Source organism: Panthera pardus, unplaced genomic scaffold (assembly GCF_024362965.1).
Source record: "Panthera pardus isolate Hobbes unplaced genomic scaffold, ASM2436296v1 HiC_scaffold_24, whole genome shotgun sequence".
NCBI classification, from domain to species: Eukaryota; Metazoa; Chordata; class Mammalia; order Carnivora; family Felidae; genus Panthera; species Panthera pardus.
In genome coordinates, this window is record NW_026526810.1 from 106,435,814 (window position 1) to 106,454,858 (window position 19,045).

A 19,045-nucleotide genomic window follows, 5' to 3' on the forward strand; every position below is an offset into this window, starting at 1 on the left:
AGTATTACATAAAGGTATCCCTGAGGTCAAGAAATCAAGTTAGATAGAGCTGGCCACTACAAATTCCCCCAGGCTGAAGAAGATATAGAAATGGAAGCCAAAGAATGGTGGAAGGAACTCACAAGCAACAAGAACCAAAGAGTTGGTGGCTATCTATCCTGATGGACGTCAGGCCATAGTGAAGACCATAAAAGTGAACATATAACCTTTGGGTCCAGCATCCCCATCTCCCTGTCCTGAGATAGGGAAGATGAAATGGTCTTCCACCTCTCTGTGAAAACCCATTAAACCTACTTGCCTTCCTGGGGAGGTTATTTCTGCATAGTCCACCTTTTGTGTCTCCCCCTTGATCAAAGGAACACTTAAGGCCCCTTTGAGACTTCTAACATGACAAGCCTATTCACTCTCCACGGTTGATGCTTTTCCTAGAGTTTCACTTGACCCTTGCCCTAAATATAATGTATGTTTCCTCTGCCCACGTTGGAACTCAGTGCCAAAGCCTCTGAGGCCACTACTCCTGGGTCAGCTCCTCTCTTTCTCTCTCTCTCTAGGGCTCCTTCCAAGATTTCGAGTAAGGTTTACACTTCTCTGGGAACCAGACCTCCTCACTCTTAAGCTCTTACAGAGGCTTGAACATAACACTGCATCTTCTTTAGAGAAAAGGCCAGTGTTTTCCTGTTATTTTGTTGACATTAAAGGCAACCCAGATTTACCTGAGAATGCACCCAGGCAGGTTGTTAGACTGGATCTACTCAGGAGTTCTGACATTCCCAAGTGAGTCAGCAGGTCCCTACAATAGCAGAACCCTAAGAATGGAACCCTTACCCTACAGCCTTTACTTGATGCCCTTCTGACCTGCCCCCACGACTGCTAGCTGTTATAACCTGACTCACAGTATCCCTTTGTGCAGCTCCAGTTTCTGATAAGGACCTTCCATGGAAGAAGCTTTGCTCACCTCTGTGCCAGCCACCCACACCATTGGTTCAAGGCTTGGAGGGTGTAACCCTTTGACCCCTAACCCTTGACCCTGACTCTCATTCCCACTGGGCTTTCCCTGGGAGTAGGCCTATACTTAACACTTTTACTGAAGGGAAAGAAGAAACAATCTACTCAATGATTTGCTATTGTTAGAGTAATTAATACTCCAAAGCCCTGGGTAGGAGTGACTGAAAACTTTGAGGCTCTTTAACTCTTCCTATTCTCAAATTAATCTGAAGTTTATATTCCCCACTTTTGGCCTCTGCCTGTCCATCCACAGCCAAATTCACTTGGTCTTAGAAGGGATTTAGCAAAAGTAGACATGATGCCTTGCCGTTGACCAGTGACAGCTCTGGAGTTTCCATAAAGTAGGACCCAGAGATGGAAAACCGGGTGATACAGAGACTATTTGCATAGTAAACACTATCTTTCTCTTAGGTCAATGTTGATTTAAGACAGAGATGGGGCAGAGAGAAGGCCCCCCTCTATGACCACTTGGCATCAATATCATACTTGAGGGTCCCTGTATAAAATGGTCCATCCCATCACTGGATTTTCTCACTTCTTGTTTTATTTCTTCCCTTTCACTCAATCCCTGACAAATCCTATCCCCCTGGTCTTTGCCCTTTTCATTCATTCCTCCATCAGTCCATCTACCCATCCATGATGGAAGCTCCTTCCCAATGGGAAGCAAAAGCCCCTTCCAGAGAGAGGCCCTATTTTTTTCATCAAGGCCTTTGGGCTCACCCCACTTTGGCTTCAAATCCCAAGTGATACCAGAGGCTGCCGATGGGGTCACTGCACTCACAGACACCTTTCTCCTCATTCCCTCCCTCTTAAATTCCTTTTATGTTTTCTCTCCTTCTTTCCTCTCCTTTTTTGTCCTCTACTCCCCATGCTTTAAGCCTACCCAGTGCAGTCACCATGGATATTTTGTAGCCATTAAAACTAAAGAGGGGCAGCTGAGCCCGATTTTAGAAGTGTTGGTAACTCCCTACTTACAGGTGCCACTTCACCCAGCTACCCCCAGTGTGCCTGGGCAGAGCTAAGCTGACCTTTTCCTCCCTAGCCACCAGGGTGAGGATTTTAAGGCCTTGGTGGGGAGCCTAGGGCACCCAGCCTTCATGCAAAGGGACCTGAGCTGATTATAGCCCATCCTAAGGGAGAAAAAATAAGCTCCCAACATGGAAAAAACTGCCTTGCCTCCTGTTGCTATTGACTACAGAACAACAGAACCAGGATTTAATGGCCAGGCAAGACTAAAACAGTACTATCAGCAACCAGAGCCCAGCCAATCTCCTTCCAGCGCTGACCTTGGGTCTGTGCACAGTGACAATGAGTGTAACCAGACACAGAGCTCTCAGGTGTAGGGGGCAGGCCAACAGCCAGGGCACCACTCCCTTCTCCCCTGTCTCCTCTTGCCTCTGACAGTCCCACTGGGGGATCAGTTTCCCCATCTGGAGTACCTGTGCTAGGAGTGGAGGGTGGTCAGTATCAGGCCCACAGGGGGCTCCTCTTCGGAGCTGCGTTCTCAGCTCACATCAGTATTTCTTTCCTGAACAAGGATCAGGTCTGGAGCCTGGGCACCTGCAATATTTTCTGCAAGCATGCTTCTAACTTGGCCCACACCTCTGTGCTCTGGTGTACTGTCCATCTAGAGCCCCATCTACCCTGGAACTGCTGGCTTGAAGCTAGAGGGACTTTGGTAATCATCTGGTCCTGAGCCTCTCAGGAGCAGGGGAATTCCTGCTTGGGATTCAACCCTCCACAGGAGCTCGGTTTCCTAAACACAGGAGTATCACAGGAGAGGGAGACATTCTGCTCTAGTACACACAAGGTGGGGAACAAATGGACTCAGTCAACCCATATTTTGGGGGGCCGCACTGCGCCAGAATTTGGTACAGACGTGTTTTGATTAATGTAGATATGGTCCCTTTGCTCCTGAAGCTGTCTAGTGGTGAAAATAGAAATGGGTCAAGTAATTAAAGTGCAATGCTGTTTACCAAAAAGGGATATACATAGGGGTCCCAAGCCCAGGGAGCGTGTAGTCAGGGAAGCCTTCCCAAGGAAATGGCATTTAAAGAGAAAGCAAGAGAGTCTTTTTTCTCATTTGCCTCTTCACCCAGAGGTGCACAGAGCTGGCACTTGGTAGACATGCAATCAATGTTTGTTGGATTAAATAAACTAGGAAAGGAATAAATATCTCCACATTTCCTGAGAGCCCTTGATTACTAACAGGACTTGGTGCTGGGTCTATGAATGTATCCATTTACAAAAAATCGAACTAAAAGTCATGAGTCCTCGTGAGTCTACTCATGTTATGGATGTGCTGCGTGCTCTTCGTTCCATTTTAGAGGTGAGTTTGCTGGGTCACAACTAGGGAAGATGATACCCCTGAGAGCCCACAGGGAGTCTTCCGGACTCACCCCCTCCCCTGCAGATCACACCATGGAGAACTCCATAAATGGACTCATTAAAGCAGGGAAGGCCAGCCTCTTGACAGGTGATTGGATTTAGATATGAAAGCAGAGATGGGCTAACCTCCTGTGCCCAGATGTCCTAACCACAGACCAAAGCTCAAGAGAAGCAGGGGGAGACTAGAGCCATGACCCTATTCACTCTTTCTCAGAAGAGGGTAAAGGGTTCTTGGAAATTACCATAAAGCATCCAAATGAGCAAATCCAAGGCCTTTTGCTGTCGGGTTTCCCAGCAGGATTATGGGCAGACTGACCAGCTGTTCCATCCCCCCAGAAGTGTCTTAACTTCAAAGACTGGGTTCTCTGTCCCTGGCAAAGTGCCCCTGCTACAAATGCCCTGAAAGTCTCCCAGACTTCAAAACATGCCCACGTTAAGGTGTCGCTCTTGGGCCTCCAGGAACCTGTCTCTAACATACAGCAATGAGCGCCCTGTCCCGTCCCCCTCCAGCAAACACCTCTCCATGAAGAGAAACTGGAGCTAGTAACCGTGCTCGTATGGGTGGAGGCAGGGCCACCATGTGCAGTCACGTAGGCTGTGCACTGCACAAGAGGGTGAGGGAGGGAGGGCTAAGATCCAGCCCTTACTCTGCTTTCCATGCTGTGCCCCCTGGCATGGCTGCACCCACACAGAGGAAGGGGTGCCTTTTTCTTATTTGCACATACATGCCATGTGAGCTAGCAGTGACCCTGGGTGGAGAGCCCAAAGAATTACATCTGAGAAAGAAAACAGTCTAGCCTTCCCTTGCCACCACCTAAATAGTCCAGCCAGGTGTTCCTCAAGTGATCAGATATGCTAATTGGACAGACTTCTTAGAAGGTAACGGAATATGATGGATAAACCAGTAGGCCCAGTAAGGCTTTATGTTTTATTTTTCTATGTCCTGAGTTCAGATGACACTGAAAATTGACCTATTGAGATGTACTAAGGAAGGATCAAATGACTTATTTCTGCTAAACTACTTTAAGGAGAATAAAGATTTACAGTAAGTATATCCCCTCTGTGTTGGAAATGCCAGGGGTTTTGGAATCTTTCCCAGACACTGGGCTCTAGCTTCACTTACTGTGAGCCTGTTGGTCAGGAAGCAGGCCCCGAAAGATGAGGTAAAGTGGGCATTTTTCAGAAAAAGGACCCTCCCCCAGGAGGGCCTGGCTTCTTGTCAGAGAACATACTCCTTACTCAGAATGATTAGCTGACAGTGTCGTCTGAATGGTGGCATAACACGGGTGTGCTGCCTGGGAAAACAACTGGGGTTCAAGCAAATGCTTGGTGGGTGCAGAAGAACGGGCCATGGTCCCTCATAGATTTCTTTCCATCGCAGGAACATGTGGCAAAGGTACCTCATACCTGTGGGCAGGGACAGCCGCCCTGTCTCAGAAATGTTTTCCCAGCACGATACCCTGTGGTATCTGCCCATCTGGCCAGTCTTCCTGGAGGTCAGGAAACAAGCTGTGGGCATGGATCTAAGTGCTTGCCCTGCCAGCAGTATCTCACCAAATCCCCGTACAACCTTGAGATGAAGCACCGTTACTGTTCTTTTTATTTTTAAGCGTATTTATTTATTTTGAGAAAGAGACGGCGCAAGGAGGGAGGGGCAGAGAGAGAGAGAGGGAGAGAGAGAATCCCAAGCAGGCTCCATGTTGCCAGTGCAGAGCCCCATGTGGTGCTTGAACCCATGAAACCATAAGATCATGACTTGAGCCGAAACCAAGAGTACGGCACTTAACCAACCGAGCCACCCAGGCACCACGTCACTGTTACTATTCTTATTTATACTGACGCTGAAGGGGTGCCAAGAGGTTAAGCAACTTGCCCAAGATCACACAAACAATAAATCCTGGTGAAGTCAGAACTTGAACCCAGATCATGTGCTTTTAGTGCCCACACCCACTACCACCTTGCAGCACAGAGATTTCCAGGTCTTCTTTTTTTTCCTTAATGTTTTTTCTTATTTGGGGGAGACAGTGTGGGCACAAGTTGGGAAGGGACAGAGGATCCGAAGCGGGCTCTGCACTGACAGCAACGAGCCCGATGCGGAGCTCAAACTCACGAACCGTGAGATCGTGACCCAAGCCGAAGTTGGACACTCAACTGACTGAGGCACCCAGGTGCCCTGATTTCTGGGTCTTTAAATGAAGTCAGAAGGCTAAGCTAGCACGAGGAAGGAAGACCACAGCTGCCCTGATTCTCACTGCCAGCCAAGCTCTACCCACACAGGGGGCCTGTATCTGAGACACGCCTCCCCCAGAAGATGTTTTACCTGGAAGCAGGGACTGCCTCCTACCGCATGCCGGGTGCCTGGAACCAAGCTTGGCTCACAGGTGAATGTTTCTGGAAGGGATGAAGGAAACAGGCTCTGAGTGTTCTCTGGGTTTAGCAGGACCCCTGAGCAGGTACTAGGTTCTACACGAGCCGAGCTGCAACTCCGCCACTGACCTCGGTGTGGCTTAAATACACGTGTCCAATGACAGACAGTTGGGGGAGGCCTTGAACATGTGGAAGCGTCCTCTGTACGATGGGCTCTCAGCTGTCCTGGGGGCTCACACTCTGGGGGGGTCTTCCCCCGCCCACACCGTTACAAAACCCCTCTGGTTCCCAGAGCTGTCATGTGGGTCCTCTCCCTGATTCTAAAGTCTCCAGAGGCACAAATCCAATCAGGAGAATTGCAACGTCCCCCTTGGCCCTGATCTCCTTCCGTTGAGTGGGTCACAGTATTGGTGGGGTTCAGACTCCCCCCATGGTGGGGCTGGCTCCTAGGTGGGCCCAGGCGGCAGGGACAGAAGATGTCAGGTATTAAATGTCAAAGATCAGAAACCAGGCCACTTAAGCACCTTGAGATACTATTCCAGCAGTTATTCGCCACGTTTATCCACCAGAGCAGCTTGATGAATCTGTCAGTACCAGGGAGGGTAGGAATCAGATAAGGCAGGCCCTCCCCTCAGGGTGTCCACCATCACATGGAGGAGCCAAGTACCCAGATCACGTGACAATGAGCAGCAGCACGTGTTTTGCGTGCAGTGTGCCCGGCATGGCTCAGAAAGAGCAGGTGGTATTGGGGAGACCTGGGGAGACAGAAAGAGAAATAGAACCCTTCGAAGTGACCTCCCTATCAGGAGTTCCTCTCCACTCTTTTCACTCCCCACCCAGCATCTCATTCCTGTTCAACTACCTACTGCTACATAAGGGAACGCCTTGAAACACAGTGCCTTAAAACAATTTACTGTGATCTCTTACACCTCCGCTGACTGGGCTCAGCTAGCTGGTTCTCACTCAGGATCTCTTGAAGTTCCAGTCAAATAGGTAGCTAGGGCTGGAGTCATCCCAAGGTTCTACTGAGCTGCACAGACAAGTGGGTATCACTCATTCCTAAGGCCGGCAGTGATGTGAATCTTGGCAGAGAGCTCAGCCTGCATTATGGATGAGAGCACCTATTGGTAGCTTCTTTGTGTGACTTAGACTTCTTACTGGATGGCGGCTGGTTTTTACAGCAAGTGTCCCAGGACTAATATCCCAGACAGATATCACAAAGCTTCTCATAACCAAGCCTTGGAAGTTCCAGGATGTCACGCACCCACCATGTTCTCTTGGTCAAGCCAAGTCACCGTGGCTATCCCAGATTCAAGAGGTGAGAAGCAGCACACAGATATCAGGAGGGAAAGACTGGGACTACCGATTTGGAGACTGTCTACCACAACTTCCTTTATTCGACCTTGGAGACGGAGAGGAGATGAGCTATGGGCTGGGGAAGCCAAAAAGCTACTTTGTCCCTGTGTCTAGAAGAAGGGACTTCTTTCTCCAAGTCCCCCTCACACTATTCTCTTTTTAATTTACATCCCAAGGTACATCCTTAGACTATGTCCTAGGCCCAGAATTCTGGGCCAGAATATAGAAGAGAGTGGAAAAAACCCACATAAATCGTTCTCATTTGAGAATGAGTTTGCTACATGACAGTTGCTGAAAAATTGCTTATCTGCCCTTGCTGCAGTAGGGACATTAAGGGATAGGCTCTGGTGCCTATGACACCCCAGCAGGGGTTGCCATGGAGACCTGGAAGTCAAGGATGGTAAGGGAACTGCTTGCCAAGATGACCTCTTTGCCGAGACAGAAATCTCTTTGCTGTCTTGTGACCACCTGGTAATGGTGCTATGGAGGAAAGAGCAAGAGCCATAAATTCCTCAGATGCAGGTACACAGGCAGAGCAGAGTAAGCTGATTCAGAGTCCTAGCACAAGTGATGAGATGTCCCTTTGATCCCGTCCACTCCCCCTAACTTGCTTTGTTAGGGCTATCCATCTAACCTTGCTGGACTTGAGCCCAGGAGCTTTGTTTGGAAGGCTGTAGAATCACCTGGTGGTTTGAGACTGCCCTTCCCATTCATCTGGATAATTCAAGCATAATAACTCACTTCTAAGTCTGCAGTTAACTTCCCCCAGCCCCTGCCTGTCACTCCTCATTACATACCAGGGGGAGGTGATCATTACTGGTACAAAGCAGGATGGAGTACTTTGCACATCCTATCCCCAAGTCACTCCCAGTCTACACTACTGGAGACACCTCTTCAATCTTCTCCCCCAACACAACAAAATGTGCTCAATAACTCCTTCCTTCCTCCCTTCCTTCCTCTCTTCCTTCCTTCCTCTCCCTCTTTGTATAAGAAACTCTAGTGCATAGATTAGATTAATAATATTCTTTGGTTCATGACCCAGTCTCATCTTTGTACCATGCACACTCTAGCTCTATTTATTTTTAATAAATAAATAAACACCGTCCAGCCCACCACCCCAAACAAAAGTCAGAACCTTGACAATAACCAACGTTATCTTCCAAATCCCCAGTGACTGTAAACAGGAAAACGAAGCAGCCCGTCGCCCAGCATACACAAGACCAAAGACGCTAGTCCTTTAAAAAGCTTTCACTGGCGTCCAAAGAAGGCGTCTTTTGGAAATGCCTCGATTTTTACATGGCCCAAGTGTCCCATTCAATCCCGCTCATTTAAAATCTTTGTTCCCAATTGGTATATCATTTTATTTTAATGATCTGTGCTTCCTATAGAAACATGGAAAATGACTATTTCTTTTTTCAATTAAACTTGTAGCGGCCAGCAGATGAAAGACAGCGTCTCCGTCCCCTGCCCCGGGTAGCGGGCCGGCAAGGGGTTAACGCAGGCCGGCGAACCGGGGTGGAAAACTCTCGGTAACCCGAGCGCTGCCGCTCCGCCGCGCGCATGCGCCGAGCAGCCCTAGCGCTGCAGCCGCCGGCTCCCTGCTCGAGGCCGCCTCGGTGCACAAAGGCCTGCTTTGTTCCCTCGGCTCTGTTTTAAATATCTGACGACTGTTCTCCCCCCCCCCCCCCCCCGCCCCCCATTCCCTGCGCCAAATCCCTCGGCCTGGCTGCGGGAGCGGCACAAGGGCGCATTGTGGGGCCGAGCGAGGGGCGAAGGGGGCTGGGGGCGGCCGGCCCGTTGGGGACGCTCTTGTTTCGCCAAGTTGACTCAGCCATTCGGGTCACCGGAGCTGGGTCTTGGGGGCGGGTGCGGAGGATGGGGCGGGGGGGGGGGGGGGGGGAGCGGTCTCAGCAGTAAAAATCGGAAAATGGGGGCCCTGGGAGTGAACAGAGGCGTTTCCAAAGCTGAGGCTTCAGCGGAGCACCAGTCCCACTGGCAGCCAGCGGGGCTCGAACCTATGAACTCAGAAGCTTGGTTTCAGTCTCGGTGCTTTCAGAAAGTGCCGGTCGCTCAGACACTTTGAAAAGGGTGGCATTCCAGCGCAAACCAACCCGAAGAAGAGGGAGGAGAGAGGGGTGTGGAGTCCTTCCTTCCCACAAGTTTGTGGCCCCAAGGGGCGCTGCAGAAAGGACATCACCCCGGGGCTTTCTGCACCCACAGATTTCTGGGTGCCAGGTTTTAGGAACGGGCCCTCAGGGAAATCACACCTTCCCTGGTTTGGCCCCTCCCTCTCAAGGGTAGGTAGGTGAGGACTGGGATGAGGTTCAAACAAAAGTAGACTTTCAGCTCAGCTCGCCAGAGAGCTGGCTCTGCCCACCCCCCCCCCCCCCCCCGTGCCCTCCCTCCCCTTGTCCTGCTGGCATCCCCTGCAGACTACCGGGTAGTTTTCCTTCCCAGCTCAGGTGTTGTTTACCTGCACTGCAGAACAGGAGTTCCTGCACTGGGAAGGTTTGCAAAGTAAAAATCACAACACCCCCCCCCCCCTTTCCCATTTTCTTCTTTAAGGGTAAAGGGACACTGCCTTTCAGACGAGGTCTTGGAAACTTCAAGCAAAACACAGAACGTGGGCCTTAGCCACTCTATAAAGTGTGCTTGGACTTCAGCTTAATCAAAAGGAGGTTTTCTTATTTGAACTTGTGACCAAAGCCCCCATCCCCCTCAGAATCTTGAAGGGTGGTGGTGAGTGACCCTTCCATCCAGGGCACTTGAAAGAGGAGGAAATGGCTTGGGAGGATTTGATTCAGAAGCAAAGGATTTTGCAGTCTTGTTGTGGTTGTTCTAGGCCTGACTGGGAGCCCCCAGATCTGACCTCATGGTTTGTTATAAATCTCAGGGTTGACTTACATTGCTTTGGTCACGTTTCTAGCTGTGAAGACCATAAATATTTCCTGAAGTGTATTTTTTTAACTCCTGCTTTGATTCACATTTCACGTGTTGTCTCAATTCACCAATACTGTGAGTATTCCAGCTGAGAGCTCATATAGACCCCACCTTCTTGTTTTGCAGGTGAAGGAACCTGTCCAGAACCACTCAGGAAGGCAGGGCTGAGGTGGGCCTGGAGGCCAGGTCTCCTGTGCCCACAACTGGAGTCTTTCCCTTCTAACAGAGCTTGTTGGGCATGGAATAAAGACAAAGTTTTCACCTACCGCTTCCTCACAAATCCTTCCCACATAAAGGATTCTGATCCAAGAGCGAGAAACTTTGAGGAAAGGTTCTTGGTATTTCCACAGCTGAGGAGAGACGATGAATCTCTTCTCCGTATATCCCTCAGAACTGCTGAGTGTGCTGGGGCTACGAGAGCCGCAAGCTTAGAGACACGAGTCACGTCCGGCTGCCAGGGTTGCTAAGCGGCAGCGAAATCCTGGGTGTCTGTTTCCAGGCGCTCCTCTGTCTTCTTAGGAATGTCTTCAAGCAACACTAAGTGTCCTTTCACCACTCTGTCGGCCAGTAAGCCCCCTATCTCTGGAGATGATAACAGCCCCCAGGCCCCCTGCCTGCAGATCGGCCTGCAGCCGAGTTGTTTGGGAAAGTGTTACCCAGAATTGACTTCCCTCTGTGATGAGTGTGCAGATTAGGAAAGCAGGATGGTGGTCCCTAAACCCCCTTCCCTTCACGCACACACCTGCAGACTCAGAGACGTGGAAGGTATACTGGCGCAGGTCTGTAAGACAACACAACCCGCCTGAAGAAAAGCCGTCACCGACAGCCCCTTTGCATGGTAGCTCCTGGGCCTCTTGGCTGGAGGTGGCAGGATTTATACCCCGCTGAGCTTCAGAGGGGGACCTTCACCTTGTACCTTTCACTTTGGCGCACGCTTTTTTATACGCTCTACGTTGGTCTACGCCACCACCACCACCCCGACCCCTGGCTCCACCCGCGGGTTTTGAGCTCTCCCAGGTTGGCAGGTGAGCTGACATTTGAAGCCATCGCATGGAAATGCTGCCTGGTGGCCCAGAGTTTGGTCTCAGCAGCGTCGCCTTTTAGCTGTTCAGCAGTGTTTGCACAAGTATTTGAATATTGTATTGCATTTTGACCTTGTTATTTTATAAGAATGAGTGGAAAATGGAAAAATGAAGCGCTGATGCTGGCGATAAGGGCAGGTCTCATAAACACAATTGAGACAAAGATGGAAATCATTAGGCGTGCCGAAAGTGGGGGAATATGTAGCCTCGATCAAACGCGCCCTGGATTCAAGCCAGTCACCTGTGTGTTCAGTTGTGAAGGAAAAGAATAAATTAGGGAGCATATATGAAATTCTGGTCCTAATATGGTCAAAGACCGTATTTAAAGGTGAGGTGTGATTAGGGATTTGCCACGTTCCTTCCTTTCCAAAGCTGCATTGATTTCATGACGGCTTCTCTGAGAAGCAAGGGTGAGGGTGATGCTGTGAGCCTAGAAATCAAGAAATCAAGAAAATAACAGTGATAATATTGTTCAGCCTCCTGGGAACAGAACCCTCCCTTATAACTTTCAAGTCTGCTCTTTGCCTCTCGCGTGTCAGACCAGCGGGTTTTCAGGAAAGCGTTAGGTAAGAAAGGAGAGGGTGTCCCATAGACGCATATCCGTGGGGGTCACCCCAGCACCAAAGCCAAGGACAAGGCCTTTAATCAAGGTGCTGAAAGGGACGGAACTTAACTTGACAAGGCCCTCGTGCCAGGAGGTTTTCACAGTCCACGTGTGCCCAGCTGACAGAAAACCATGAGCGTCAAAGCAAAGAATGTGGGGCCTTGTCTTCTTTGGGCCCCAGCTCCCTTCATAGCCACTGTTCCAGCTGTCTCTGGGGGTGGGGAGAGGGCACGCTTTCCCTCTCGGCCTCTGCATAGTCTGTGCCCTCTGTCTGGATTAGCTGTCCTTCCTCTCAGACTGCCTGGCCAGCTTCTGGCTCGTTCTTGAAGACTCAGCTCCGGCTTCTGCGTCACCAGGCTCACGCTTCTGTACCGCCACCGTGCATTCTCTGGCCACCTTCTAGCCTTGCTCTTTCCATATCATGGAACCACCACTGGCTTGCCTGCAAGACCTTTGAGGGCAAGGAGGTTTCCTGTGTGTCTTCACATCTTAGGCGTGCATGCTTGGCAGCCCTCAGTGACTGCTAAGTGACTAAGGGACGCAGGGAGTGGGAGACCCTCAGGAAGAACTCTGCAGCACAAGACTGTCTCTCAGAGCTTGTGGGCGTGACCTAGCATGGCCATTTTGAACTTCTTAGACACACAAAAAGACCTTTATTCTCCAGGAGCCAAGCATTTGTCTCTAGAATCTTCTTCGTCTGCTCCCAAGGTGCCCTCATCTGGAGGCCTGCTTGCCCACATTAGTGTCTTCTGTCCTCGGCCTGCAGCGCCACCCTGCTCACCCCCCGGACCGTTCTCTACAAATACTTTTGCTAAGTAAATCCACCGACTTTTCCTTCAACCATGGGATTCTTGTTGAATTCTTACCACTTTCCTCAGGCAAAAACAACCCAGAAGTGCTGTCTGATCCAAAGCATTTCCCAGGGAGGGCAGCCAAGTGAGTGCAAGAACCTCTCGGCCGTCTGGGACTGTGATGTGATGTCTGAACAGCCTCTGTAGAAACACTCCAGCCTTTTCCAGGGATGCCATCCAGGCGGGGGACACTCCACGTCAGCCCCTCTCAGTCGTCTGCGGGTCCTGGGGGTAGATGCGGGAGCAATCAGGGGACTTAGCCTGATGGGGCCTTGACTGTCATCCCTGGGTTGGCTGTGAACAAGAAGGGGGTCCGAGCTCCCGTTTGCACCCCTCCACCCACCGACTTTTTCTCGGCCTAACACACCCTGCCGTGCTGCCTTTGGCTGTGACGATGCGAAGCCAGGATCTGAACAGCCTGAGGGGGCCCGGCTCAGAGAAGCCCACCACGGGCCCTCCTCCTACTCCCATCCAGCACGATGCCCCACAGGCCCCTTTCTGAGGGAGTCACCACCACCGCCGCCAAACAGCTCTCAGCACCAGCGAGCTCCACTTACTCTCTGGGTCCTTTGGAGCTGCAGCTCTCTGGGGCGATGCCCAGAGTCCACTTGATAGAAAGCTGATTCTTTTCCCGTGGGGCAGACAGCTCTGATCGGAACACGTCCGTCAAGGGGTGCCTTGGCAGAGCGACAATGCCAGGCTCGGATGCATCTTTGCTGTGTGATTTCCCAAAATTCAGGCAGCAAAACATGCCTTCCCCCTGCGCACCCGTCCGCCCCACCAGCATTTGCATCCCCGACGATACATAAAAGGAGCCAGTAGCCGGCCCCCAAGGAGGACAAGGCTGTGATTCAACGAGCCTCCAGTGACATCCCCACCGTGAGAGTGCAGCTGGGGCAGCTTATGAACAGTGCTGACTCCCAGGGGGAAGTGGGCCCATTCCTCTAACCCACAAGCGTCTATTGTTCGCTTTCTTGTTTTTCTCCAAATGTTTAGATGTGCTCAGAGCACAGAAAAGCCCAAAACCAGGCCATCGGCCAGGGCCAGCCTGAAGCAGGAAAGCCTATGCCTGGAACCCTGTGGGACCCCTGCTGCCCGTGCTGTTCCCACCTCTCCCTAAGATGTAGGGGGTAGGAGGTGACAGGGTGACCTTTTCCCGGCCAGCACTATTTGGACAACAGTGGGCTTGGGTGGCACCCCCAAGCAAGGTGTGACAATCCGGGCTCACTTGGTGGCAGCCGGGCACTGCTGCCCAGGCTCATTGCGTTGGGGCTGTCCAAAATCTGGGCAGGAGGCTGTCCCCTGATGCTTGTCACTGACCAAGGCTGATGGGGTCTGATGGGAATAATCATGTACTGGGCCCCTGTCTGCCTCAAGAACTTGGGCCCTAAGGTTCAGCCTCTTGCATTTGACTCCTGGCTCCGGCTCTGAAGAGCCGCGCAACCTTGGGCAAGTGACTCAGCCTCTCTGAGCCAAGGTTTCCTTCTCAAAATGACACCTCCCTTGTAGAGCTGTTGTGAATTTCGCAAGGTCATCAAGGGTAGGCACTGGCACAAAATGAGCCCTCAGTAAGTATTGGTTATTTTTTGTACTATTCTTATTCATCAGTGATCTCTATCACACCATTCTGAAGCCACCCTCTCTCCTTTGAGCACCCAGTCTGCACCTAAACCTTTGACAGTCTCCAGTTGTGGGTCTGAGAACAGCTGTGCAAGACAGGCAGTGCCAGAGGAATGAAGGATGAAGTGCCTTGTGACATAGGGGAGGAGAGAACGTGCTCAAAAGCCCGTAGCCTCCCCCTCCTCCTCCTCTCAGCCCCAGATCCCTTTCTCTAGGGCTCATATTACCTGCCCTCCCCCACAGCTGGCGATTCTCTGCCCCACCATGTGGCCCTGAGTCCCAGCACCCCCCAGCGCCGCCAGGAAAGCCCCTCTCCCCTGTGTACCCAACTCGGCTCCACCAATGGCCAGTGGGGGCGGCAGGAGGAACAGAGGTAGAACCTCTGGAAACTCTGTTAGACAAGGGGGTGAGGGATTCAGATCCCAAACACCAAGCTCAGCAGGCCTGAGTGCTAAGTGCACTTTAGAAAGGCTTTGTTGTGAAGGGGGTGGATGGAGCGTGGAGGGGCAGAGAAACCAGGAAAGGCATAAGAGGGTCCTGAGTTCCAGTCCTCCTCCTCCAGACCATCCACATCCTTGTTTGGAGCTCTGGGACTTCTGCCCCCTCAAAAAACACCACCGAGACGACCCCCTCCCTACACACCACTTTTGGATTCATTAATCCTTTCAAGAATAAGGCCCTGGGAGCCTCCTGACAGAGCCATATGGTTTCCTTATCTTCCTAATCTCCCAGCACTCACCTTCCATTTGGAATGTTTATCCCAAGATAAGGATCAGATTCCACTTAGGGTGATTGAATGGGGGCCTCCTCCGGGTATTTTCCCCCACATTTTTAAATGAATGGATGACCCAATCCAATAATAAAAGCTCCAGACCAGGTTCTGAAAATGGATGCTGCCCGTCCCACACTCTCAGCCCCGTCTGGGCAACCCCAACCTCCGCCTACAAACATCCCCCTCTTCCTCCTGAGCTCCAGGTTACCTGCTCTAGGCAACGAGTTGTGTGTGTGATTCCCGTCGAAAAAGTGTTATTGCCATAAACGGTGTTCTAAAAAGCAGAGATCTGATACTAGACCAGCGCTTTTCAATACAAGGGTAATACAGGCCACAAAGGCGAGCCCATACGCAATTTTATATTTTGTCATAGCCACATTAAAAAGGTAAAAATGGGGGCACCTGGCTGGCTCAGTCAGTGGAGCATGCGACTCTTGATCTCGGTTGTAAGTCTGAGCCCCACGGTGGGTGTAGAAATGACTTAACAATAAAATCCTTAAAAAAAAAAAAAAAAGGTAAAAATAAACAAGTGAAGTTAATTTTAAAAATACGTTTCATTTGTAAGTATTATTACTTATACAATATTTAGCTAGTATTATATAATGATACATTTTATTTGGCCCCAAAATATCTTTTCAACATGTAATCAATATAAAAATTATTTGTGGGGTGCTTGAGTGGCTCAGTCAGTTAAGCAGCCAACTTCACCTCAGGTCATGATCTCACAGTGTGTGAGTTTGAGCCCCGCGTCGGGCTCTGTGCTGGCAGCTCAGAGCCTGGAGCTTACTTCCGATTCTGTGTCTCCCTCTCTCTCTGCCCCTCCCCTGCTTGCTCTCTGTCTCTCTCTGTCTCTCAAAAATAATAAACATTAAAAAAATTTTTTAAAATATATGTGTGTATATATATATATATATATACGTATATATATATATATATGTATATACACACACACACACACACACACACACACACGTGTATATATATAAATTATTTGTGAAGTGGGCACCCGGGTTGCTCAGTCAGTTAAATGTCAGACTTCCACTCAGGTCATGATCTCGTGGTTTGTGGGTTCAAGCCCTGCGTTGGGCTCTGTGCTGACAGCTCAGAGCCTGGAGCCTGCTTCAGATCCTGTGTCTCCCTCTCTCTCTGGCCCTCTCCCCCTCACACTCTGTCTCTCTGTCTCTCAAAAATAAAAGTAAACATTAAAAATAAATGTAAAAAAACCTATTTGTGAGGTTTCTCGTGATGGTCTTTTTTGTACTTAGTCTTTAAAGTCTGGTGTGTGCCTTACACTTGCGGCGTGCATCAGTTCAGACCAGCCACATCCCAGTTGTGTGTAGGCTACTGAGGCTGCGGCTGACGTATTACACTGGGAGGCTCTAGCTAGACCATGCTAGGAAACCTGGGGCAAGGACAGTTGTTATGGGCAGCATGACTGTCACTAGTGAGCTGGCTGCCCAAAGAGCCTCTGCGAAAAGATGAGCCATCCATAACTTTGTTCCCAGTCTCAATGGAGACCCAGACTTCATCTTCCTACCCCTCCCAGCCTTCCCCCTCCCAGGAAGGAAAACACACATATAGACGACAATTTTGCTAAAAACGTGATTGATGCTAATTGAACGTGAGTCATTTCACTTGTTAATAAAATCATTTATTGAAGCCTCCGTTACCGGGTGCTTTTCCTACAGGCTGTTTCAAAATGAAGATGGTGCTGATTGGCTCTGCCGCCCTTTGAAGTGGGGGAGGCCTGGCAGGAGTAGACAGAGCCAGATTTGGGTCACCGATGCCAGTGGATGCTCCCTGATTCCAGGAAAGGGGAGACACGATTCAGACGTCAATGGGACGCTCACTCGGGCAGAGCTCCCACTTGTCATTCAGACACCGTATTCAGGTGACCGCGTGTGTTCTGGACGGGCCAATGCAAGAGGACTGGGCCTGTGTCTAGTGATTTGTGTGTGTGTGCTTGGCTCCTACTGCCCACAGTGAGTCTTCAATGAGTCAATAATGCGGCAGGTCTCCTGCTGCAGCAGAGTTATGCCCAGTGCCTCCTCTGCTCTTACGATCAAGGTAAACACGATCCAAACAAAGAGAAGGATGGGAGGGGAGCCTCTGGCAAAGCAGAGGATGTTAGAGAGGCCAGCCCTGAGCCCCAAATGGAAGAAAGGTGGGGAGCAGGTCCCAGGCCTCCTCGGGGAGACCCTTCCCAACCACCCTGTGTCAGATTTGCTCTCTGGCCCCCTCTCTGCTTTAGTTTTCTTCCCAGTACTTACAGTTCTTGACATGCTGCTCTATTTTTCTTTGCCGACTGCTGTCCTCAGTTTTGCTTCTTGCTTCACTCCAGTGCCTAGAAGAGTACCTGTCACTCTTAATGAACATTTGTTGACTGAATACACAGGACAAGGAGCTTGTGCCAGGAAAACTGGGCAGGCCTGAGAGAGCTGTGATCTCAGGAATAGCAAGAGGCTGGGAACGAGCCTGTAGGAAAGGCAGCGAGAGAAATGGGGGTGGGGGCCGAGGGGGAAACGAAGAAGTGGAGAGAGGTGGCGGTCTGTGTGTGCGATCCCCCCAGTAATGGGAGACAGGGAAAAATTTGGAAAAGTGGAGGAATGTGATTGCAGCACAAAGGCAGCAAGATTATTTTGTCAGCAACATTTGGATCCCATTGGTGATGAGAGACATGTGGGCCCGGCAAGGAGACAATTGTGGTAGTCAAGACAGGATGTGAATAAGACATAAAGAAGTGTTTCATCAGTGGGGATGGAAAAGAACCAGGGCTGCGGTAGCCAAGTCAAGGAGTGGGAAGGGTCGGCCCCAGTGTTCCCGTGTGCTGCCTCCCAGGCACCCTGAGCATGCTACACACGTGTGCTCACACGCGCCCAGGCTGCCCGCCAGGAGCATCCATTCGGAGGCCCCCCTCACACATTCTAGCTAACTGCAAACCCCACTTTCTGCTTTAGTCTCTGGTCTTTGTCTTCTGTTCTGCTTCTTCCTATGGCCACAAAGGCAGCAGCCCTGTGGGCAAGGAGAAGGGCAGGGCCGTTAAACTCTGGAGGAGGCAGTATCTCCTCCATTAACAAGGTTTCCTTCTGGCTAATTTGGGAGGGAAGAGGGCTTGAAGGTCAAAAGATCCCCAGGAGAGAAAGGAGAGAAAAGCCCCAGCAAAAGAAGGCCTGGAAGAGGAGAGAAATCCTCCTTTGAACATGGCCGGGGAGGGCAACTGTTCCCTGACATCTACCACACGTCCACACATGTGTGGGCCACGTGAAGAGTCTGAATTTGAGACGGGGGCCCAGAGGAGGCGAACGGCTTCTCGTTAGGAGAGGGTAGGGACGTGCTTGGGGATCCAGCTGAAACAGGACTTTATTTTTAAAGAGCCTTAGATTGATGTCTCTGCTAGCCTAAATATAACTGAGCAGACGACTTCTTCCCGGCCGGGCCAGGCCTCCGAGTGAGCTCCAAGATGCTGTGTTTAAAAAGAAAAAAAGAGAGCGTGGGGGGAATCCACAGATGCCAAAGGTCACACAGCTAGTCTGTGAGCGTGTTGGGAAGAGGAAGATGGATGAGCTGGCTGTGTACACTCTGCTACCCCCCGCCTCACCCCCAAAGAAGAAAGATGGAGGCTTCTTGGAGGAGGGGGAGGGGCTCTGACTGGCCAACCCGGGCTTGTGCTCAGGGAACCCACAGTCCAGTGGGAGGGAGCACCCAGGCCTGTAGAGCAGTGTAACGACTGAGGGCCCCGGGTGACAAGCAGAGGGCAGTGGGCGTTCCTCATTCCATATGGCTGGACAACCCATCTTGGAGAAAGAAGAATTCTAAATGAGGGATTTTGACAAAGATGGAGAGAAAACATGAGAGTGGGCAGGATATATTTGGCAGCTCTGGGCATTCAGATTTCACAAGAATGTGAGAATGTGACAGGGAGCAAGTGGCCCGAGGTCTCTATGCCTCTTCTAGAAGTTCATTCTTGAGTCTGTAGATAAGGGGGAGCCATTGAAGAGTTGGGGGCAATGTGGGGGCACCTGGGTGGCTCAGTGGGGTAAACGCCTAACTCTGCCTCAGG

General features: G+C 50.8%; 2 long non-coding RNA genes across 2 annotated transcripts; both read right to left on the reverse strand.

Annotated features, from left to right (window-relative positions):
- Positions 1–9,560: 9,560 nt before the first annotated feature.
- Positions 9,561–13,505, reverse strand: LOC109268271 (uncharacterized). The gene is made up of 3 exons (XR_002080548.2): positions 13,151–13,505; positions 12,609–12,818; positions 9,561–11,568 (listed from the first exon to the last, which is right to left on the reverse strand). It is a non-coding gene; the product is annotated as an uncharacterized LOC109268271 (long non-coding RNA).
- Positions 13,506–15,292: 1,787 nt separating this feature from the next.
- LOC128773024 (uncharacterized) lies at positions 15,293–17,675 on the reverse strand. Its single transcript, XR_008417242.1, has 2 exons — positions 17,256–17,675; positions 15,293–15,480 (listed from the first exon to the last, which is right to left on the reverse strand). It is a non-coding gene; the product is annotated as an uncharacterized LOC128773024 (long non-coding RNA).
- Positions 17,676–19,045: the final 1,370 nt, after the last annotated feature.